This window comes from Pseudorca crassidens, chromosome 4 (assembly GCF_039906515.1).
Source record: "Pseudorca crassidens isolate mPseCra1 chromosome 4, mPseCra1.hap1, whole genome shotgun sequence".
NCBI lineage: Eukaryota > Metazoa > Chordata > Mammalia > Artiodactyla > Delphinidae > Pseudorca > Pseudorca crassidens.
The window spans coordinates 77,372,750-77,381,623 of record NC_090299.1 but is presented as its reverse complement, the minus strand read 5'-3'; positions in this window follow the sequence as shown (position 1 = coordinate 77,381,623).

The window sequence follows — 8,874 nt, the reverse complement described above, 5'->3', positions numbered from 1 at the left end:
AAAATGCAATGATTTCTTAGACTTCTAAATGCTAATGAATTAACCGAAAAATCCAGAGCTGAGTTCCTTGTTGCTCCTTCTATACATTTTATAGAATTCTATTGTAGAGTACCAATCAATTGAGAAAGCAATTCAAGTCAGAAGTGCTAGCTTATTCACAGGAACATTATTAAATCAATTAACCTAGTAATGGCATCTGCCAGTTCATTTTTAAGAAAGATTCAGTAGCAATAAAATTAAACTACAGTCATAAATTTTCCTCTTTTCTAGGTATTGAAGGAAGAAAAAGACTAAAAATGGTTTTTAATTTTGTCTTTAACATTAATCAGATTGCTTCAGAAACGGGTTATGCAATCAAATGAGAAATCTATTCTGAAGCATGTTCCAGTAAGTGAAAACTATTTTTATGTAACTTTTTTAATTGCTGAAAGTGCAGTTACCTTCACACATTTACCCTCTGTTTAGGGACAAAATGAAATAAGTCCACGCTGCTACATTTTACATCATGGTTCTTCTGCTTGATTTTTCCTCACCAGTTTATCTCCAGTACTCTAAACAGTCCCAGTTACTCTTAGGAAGATGTAACAGAATAGAGAATGTTAGAAAATAGTGCATTAATAATGAAGAGCCAAACTTTCAGATGAATTTACTTAAGGTTTATGAATCTGACCCTGAACTAGTTAGAAAATGTGAAATATTTAAGAAATAGTTAAAACATAGTCTTCCCTTAGGAAAAATTGGCATTCCTTCTGATGAGTCAAGAGCATAAGTTAAAATCATTAGAAAAATGAATTTTTGTTATAGTTGTGTGGGAAAATATAGGTTCCCTGTGTACTTAGAAAGCTAAAGTATACATAATGGACTATTAAAAAAAAAAGATAATTTCAGATGTTCGCAAAATAAGAAGGGAAGAAAAAGAATAAAACCAATTGGTTAATGATGTGAAAAATCAACATTTAATTAAAGAATGTTTGCCTCATGATGTTTGAAGTATATTCAGACAGTATTTTTTTTTAATGTAGAAAGAAATCAAAGGAGCAGCTTATGTTGTTGTTTTTTAAAAGAAAATTAGCTGTGTTTTTTTGCCTTTAATGAAACTGCTTCCAACAACTTTGAAGTAAAATTAAAAATAAAAATGTATGTATCCCAATTTAAAGATAACTTGCATATAGAACTTTTTACCATGCTGGCAGTAGCAATAAGTTTGGATAAAATGTAAAATTTGTACCTCATACTGAATGAAGGAAAAGGCAATCTTATTTCAGTTATCTTGTTGATTATATAAATGGCACTGCAAATCAGTAACATGTCAAAGATAGAAATTTCAAATTTCAAATTGCTATAAAATCTTATTTTCAATGGGCTTCTTTTCCAATAGATGTTTTTAATATTTATATGATCATAAGAAAAAGCACTGGTCAATTTCACATGTTACATCTTTAATGATTTCTTTCCTATTGCTTGAGTTTTGTTGTCTTATGTTTGGGCTTGCTACATTTTTGCCATACATACTCTGTGCTAATTAGACATTTTAAAAATATTACTGAATCAAATGTTATTCCAGATGAGGTTATGATTTATTAAATTGTTGCTACTGGAGTATCTAAAAAGGTACTAAATCATTAAATAACCTGGTCTTCTAGCTTTAATATTCTAGATGATCATGCTTGGGAGATATTGAAAGTCATTTTTTGAGATATTCCAAATTATTTGAAATGTTTCATATGCGAGGTCTAATAGCTTTGCAGCACTCATGTTCCCACTGCAATCTGTGAAAGAAAACCAAGCTCTACTCTTTCAGTTAAAACGAATTTAATCCTTTAAATTAAAGAGCTATGTCCAACTTTATGGCAGCTGAGAAGTCAGGAAACATGAACTTTTGGAACTCTATCTCAGGATATGATTTTAAAAGGAAAAAGTTAAAATACCATTTGTGTAATTTATTTAATCTCCCATAACCATATTTCAAGGGCATGCAAAAATGGCAAGAATAGGAATTTCAACGTTTATTGTTTGCTTCAAGCCAAGCAAAATGATAAAATACATTTCCAAAGAAATCCAAATTTTCTCTCTAGTTCCAGAAGTTGCATAAGGCATTTCTTCATCAAAACTCAAACACTCAAATTAAAATATATGTTACTCAGAAAGCAGTGGTCTTTTCAAAATTCTGAAACTTGATAATATCTTATAATCTAGTATACACCACTTCCTACCATTTGCTAAGATTAAACCCCCTCTAAGACAAATCTCAAGACATTTCAAGGGATATATTTTTATTTATTTATCCATACAGGCAGCATTCATTAAGAACCAACGGAAACTCAGGCATTGTCCTAGGTTCTGGGGAAGATAAAAAGGAATAACAAAATATTGTCCATGATCTGAGAACTCACTCACTGGGTGGAGAAAGACAGATGCACAAACAGTACTGGCCCTACTATATATAAAATTAAATATTGAAACACAATGTAGTACAAAGTAGAGATAAGTACAGCATGCTTTGTGAATGCCAAGGAAAGAGTAATTAATTTTGTTAGATGGAGCAATGGAAGCCTTAAAGTTAGAAGGGACGTTTGAGCTGGATCTTGAGAGATAAATAGGATTTTATGAATCAGAAAAGAGGCAACCATTAGAGGCAGCTGAATCTATTTACACAGACACAGAAGAACAAAGAGCTTTTCTGGTTTGTAAAAGATCATCAGTGGCGTTAAAGTAGAGGCTGTATTTGAAGGAGACTGTTGACAGGTAAAACTGGAAAAGCAGAAGGGTCATACAAAGAAAGAACGCAGGGAGACCATCAAGATGGCGGAGGAGTAAGACGTGGAGATCACCTTTCTCCCCACAAATACATCAGAAATACATCTACATGTGGAACAACACCTACAGTACACCAACTGAGTGCTGGCAGAAGACCTCACACTTCCCAGAAGGCAAGAAACTACCCACGTACATGGGTAGGGCAAAAGAAAAAAGAAAAAAAAAAGAAAAAAGAATAGGTACGGGACCTGCCCCTTGGGGAGGGAGCTTTGAAGGAGGAAAAGTGTCCACATACTAGGAAGCCCCTTCACTGGTGGATACGGGGGGTGGGCAGGGGGAAACTTCAGAGCCTCGGAGGAGAGCACAACAACAGGGGTGCAGAGGGCAAAGCAGAGAGATTCCCACACAGAGGATAAGTGCCGACCAGCACTCACCAGCCTGAGAGGCTTGTCTGCTTCCCCATCGGGGCAGGTGGCGTTGAGACCTGAGGTTCTGGCTTCGGAGGTCAGATTCCAGGGAGAAGACTGGGGTAGGCTGCGTGAACACAGCCTGAAGGGGGCTAGTGCATGACAGCTAGCTGGGAGGGAGTCCAGAAAAAAGTCTGGAACTGCCGCAGAGGCAAGAGGCCATTGTTTCGGGGTATGCAAGGGGAGGGGATTCAGAGCACCGCCTAAATGAGCTCCAGAGATGGGTGCCAGCTGTGGCTATCAGCAGGGACCCCAGAGACAGGCATGAAATGATAAGGCTGCTGCTACAGCTACCAAGAAGCCTGTGTGCAAGCACAGGTCACTATCCACACCTCCCATCCTGGGAGCCTGTGCAGCCCGCCACTGCCAGGGTCCTGTGATCCAGGGACAACTTCCCCGGGAGAACGCACGGCACGCCTCAGGCTGTTGCAACATCATGCTGGCCTCTATCGCCGCAGGTTCGCCCCGCATTCCGTACTCCTCCCGCTTCCCAGTGTGAGTGAGCCAGAGCTCCCTAATCCGCTGCTACTTTAACCCTGTCCTGTCTGAGGAAGAACAGATGCCCTCAGGTGACCTACATGCAGAGACGGGGTCAAATCCAAAGCTGAACCCCAGGAGCTGTGTGAACAAAGAAGAGAAAGGGAAATTCCTCCCAGGAGACTCAGGAGCACCGGATTAAATCTCCACAATCAACTTGATATACCTTGCATCGGTGGAATAACTGAATAGACAACGAATCATCCCCAAATTGAGGCAGTGGATTTTGGGAGCAACTTGGGGTTTGCTTTCTGCATCTAATTTGTTTCTGGTTTTATGTTTATCTTAGTTTAGTATTTAGAGTTTATTATCATTGGTAGATTTGTTTATTAATTTGGTTGCTCTCTTCCTCCTTTTTTTTTATATTTAGATATATATATTATTTTCCCTTTTCTCTTTTTGTGAGTGTATATGTGTATGCTTCTTTGTGTGATTTTGTCTGTACAGCTTTGATTTTACCATTTGTCCTAGAGTCCTGTCTGTCAGTGTTTTTTTTAAAGTATAGATTCTAGCACTTGTTATCATTGGTGGATTTGTTTTCTGGTTGGGTTGCTCTCTTCTTTCTTTTTTCTTTATTTTATTACTTTTAAATTTTTATTTAAAATTATTCTTTTCATTTTTTATTTTAGTAACTCTTTTATTTTATTCTTCCTTTTTTCCCCCCTTTTTCTTCTGAGTTGTGTGGCTGACAAGGTCTTCGTGCTCCGGCCAGGTGTCAGGCCTGTGCCTCTGAGGTGGGAGAGCCGAGTTCAGGACATTGGTACAAGAGATCTCCCAGTTCCCCATGATATCAAACGGTGAAAGCTCACCCAGAGAGCTCCATCGCAATGCTAACACCAGCTCTACTCAATGACAAGCAAGCTACAGTGCTGAACACCCTATGCAACTAGCAAGACAGGGACACAACCCCACCCATTAGCAGAGAGGCTGCCTAAAATCATAATAAGGTGACAGACACCCCAAAACACACCACCAGATGTGGTCCTGCCCACCAGAAAGAAAAGATCCAGCCTCATCCACCAGAACACAGGCACTAGTCCCCTCCACCAAGAAGCCTAAATAACCCACTGAACCAACCTTAGCCACTGGGGACAGACACCAAAAACAACGGGAACTACGAACCTGCAACCTGAGAAAAGGAGACCCCAAACACAGTAAGTTAAGCAAAATGAGAAGACAGAGGAACACACAGCAGATGAAGGAGCAAGGTAAACACCCACCAGACCTAACAAATGAAGAGGAAACAGGCAGTCTACCGGAAAAAGAATTCAGAGTAATTATAGGAAAGATGATCCAAAATCGTGGAAGTAGCATGGAGAAAATACAAGAAACGTTAAACAAGGACCTAGAAGAACTAAAGAGCAAATAAACAATGATGAACAACTCAATAAATGAAATAAAAATTCTCTACAAGGAATCAATAGCAGAATAACTGTGGCAGAAGAATGGATAAGTGACCTGGAAGATAAAATAGTGGAAATGACTACTGCAGAGCAGAATAAAGAAAAAAGAATGACAAGAATTGACGACAGTCTTAGAAACCTCTGGGACAACATTAAACACACCAACATTTGAATTATAGGAGTCCCAGAAGAAGAAGAGAAGAAGAAAGAACTGAGAAAATATTTGAATCGATTATAATTCAAAACTTTCCCTAATATAGGAAAGGAAATAGTCAATCAAGTCCAGGAAGCACAGAGAGTCGCATACAGGATAAATCCAAGGAGAAACACACCAAGACACATATTAATCAAACTATCAAAAACTAAAAAAAAAAAATAAATATTAAAAGCAGCAAGGGAAAAGCAAAAAATAACATACAAAGGAATCCCCATAAGGTTAACAGCTGATTTTTCAGCAGAAGTTCCTCAAGCCAGAAGGGAGTGGCAGGACCTATTTAAAGTGATGAAAGGGAAAAACCTACAACCAAGATTACTCTACCCAGTAAGGATCTCATTCAGATTCAACAGAGAAACTAAAACCTTTACAGAAAAGCAAAAACTAACAGAATTCAGCACCACCAAACCAGCTTTACAACAAATGCTACAGGAACTTCCCTAGGCAGGAAACACAAGAGAAGGAAAAGATCTACAATAAGAAACCCGAAACAATTAAGAAAATGGTAATAGGAACATACATATCGATAATTACCTTAAATGTAAATGGATTAAATGCTCCAACCAAAAGACATGGACTGCCAAACTGGATACAAAAAAAAGACCCATATATATGCTGTCTACAAGAGACCCACTTCAGACCTAGGGACACATACAGACTGAAAGTAAGGGGATGGAAAAAGATATTCCATGCAAAAGGACATCAAAAGAAAGCTGGAGTAGCAATTCTCATAACAGACAAAATAGACGTTAAAATAAAGACTATTACAAGAGACAAAGAAGGACACTACATAATGATCAAGGGATCAATCCAAGAAGAAGATATAACAATTGTAAATATTGATGCACCCAACATAGGAGCACCTCAATACATAAGGCAAATGCTAACAGCCATAAAAGGGGAAATTGACAGTAACACAATCATAGTAGGGGACTTTAACACCCCACTTTCAGCAATGCACAGATCATCCAAAATGAAAATAAATAAGGAAACACAAGCTTTAAATGATACATTAAACAAGACGGACTTAATTGATATTTATAGGACATTCCACCAAAAACAACAGAATATACTTTCTTCTCAAGTGCTCATGGAACATTATTCAGGATAGATCATACCTTGGTTTACAAATCAAGCCTTGGTAAATTTAAGAAAATTGAAATCGTATCCAGTACCTTTTCCAACCACAAGGCTATGAGACTAGGTATCAATTACAGGAAAAAATCTGCAAAAAATACAAACACATGGAGGCTAAATAACACACTACTTAATAACCAAGAGATCACTGAAGAAATCAAAGAGGAAATCAAAAAATACCTAGAAACATATGACAATGAAAACACGACGACCAAAAATCTATGGGATGCAGCAGAAGCAGTTCTAAGAGGAAAGTTTATAGCAATACAATGCTACCTCAAGAAACAAGAAACATCTCAAATAAACAACCTAACCTTACACCTAAAGCAATTAGAGAAAGAAAAACAAAGTAACCCAAAATTAGCAGAAGGAAAGAAATCATATAGATCTGATCAGAAATAAATGAAAAAGAAATGAAGGAAACAATAGCAAAGATCAATAAAACTAAAAGCTGGTTCTTTGAGAAGATAAACAAAATTGATAAACCATTAGCCAGACTCACCAAGAAAAAAAGGGAGAAGACTCAAATCAATAGAATTAGAAGTGAAAAATGAGAAGTAACAACTGACACTGCAGAAATACAAAGGATCATGAGAGATTACTACAAGCAACTCTATGCCAATAAAATGGACAACCTGGAAGAAATGGATAAATTTTCAGAAAAGCACAACCTTCTGAAACTGAACCTGGAAGAAATAGAAAATATAAACAGATCAATCACAAGCATTGAAATTGAAACTGTGATTAAAAATCTTCCAACAAACAAAACCCCAGGACCAGATGGATTCACAGGCAAATTCTATCAAACATTTAGAGAAGAGCTAACACCTCTCCTTCTCAAACTCTTCCAAAATACAGCAGAGGGAGGAACACTCGCATTCTACGAGGCCACCATCACCCTGATATCAAAATCAGACAAAGATGCCACGAAGAAAGAAAACTATAGGCCAATATCACTGATGAACATAGATACAAAAATCCTCAACAAAATACTAGCAAACAGAATCCAACAGCACATTAAAAGGATCATACATCATGATCAAATTGCGTTTATCCCAGGAATACAAGGATTCCTCAATATATGCAAATCAATCAATGTAATAAACCATATTAACAGATTGAATGATAAAAAACATATGATCATCTCAATAGATGCAGAAAAAGCTTTTGAAAAAATTCAACATCCATTTATGATAAAAAACCCTCCAGAAAGTAGGCATAGAGGGAACTTACCCTCTTAGGGAGGCAAGAATATTCAATGGAGAAAAGATAGCCTCTTCAATGAGTGGTGCTGGGAAAACTGGACAGCTACATGTAAAAGAATGAAGTTAGAAGACTCCCCTACACCATACACAAAAATAAACTCAAAATGGATTAAAGAACTAAATGTAAGGTCAGACACTATAAAACTCTTAGAGGAAAACATAGGCAGAACACTCTATGGCATAAATCACAGCAAGTTCCTTTTTGACCCACCTCCTAGAGAAAGGGAAATAAAAACAAAAATAAACAAATGGGACCTAATGAAACTTCAAAGCTTTTGCACAGCAAAGGAAACCGTAAACAAGCTGAAAAGACAACCCTCAGAATGGGAGAAAATATTTGCAAATAAAGCAACTGACAAAGAATTAATCTCCAAAATTTACCAGCAGCTCATGCAGCTCAATATCAAAAAAACAAACCACCCAATCCAAAAATGGGCAGAAGACCTTAATAGACATTTCTTCAAAGAAGATATACAGATTGCCAACAAACACATGAAAGGATGCTCAACATCACTAATCATTAGAGAAATGCAAATCAAAACTACAATGAGATATCATCTCACACCAGTCAGAATGGCCATCATCAAAAAATCTACAAACAATAAATGCTGGAGAGGGTGTAGAGAAAGGGAGCCGTCTTGCACTGTTGTTGGGAATATAAATTGATACAGCCACTATGGAGAACAGTACGGAGGTTCCTTAAAAAACTAAAAATAGAACTACCATACAACCCAGCAATCCCAGTACTGGGCATATACCCTGAGAAAACCGTAATTCAAAAAACAGTCATGTACCAATATGTTCATTGCAGCTCTATTTACAATAGCCAGGATATGGAAGCAACCCAAGTGTCCATCGAGAGATGAATTGGTAAAGAAGATGTGGAACATATATACAATGGAATATTACTCAGCCATATAAAGAAATGAAATTGAGTTATTTGTAGTGAGGTGGATGGACCTAGAGTCTGTCATACAGAGTGAAGTAAGTCAGAAAGAGAAAAACAAATACCGTATGCTAACACATATATATGGAATTTAAGAAAAAAAGAAAAAAGGTGCTGAAGAACCTAGGGGCAGGACAGGAATAAAGAC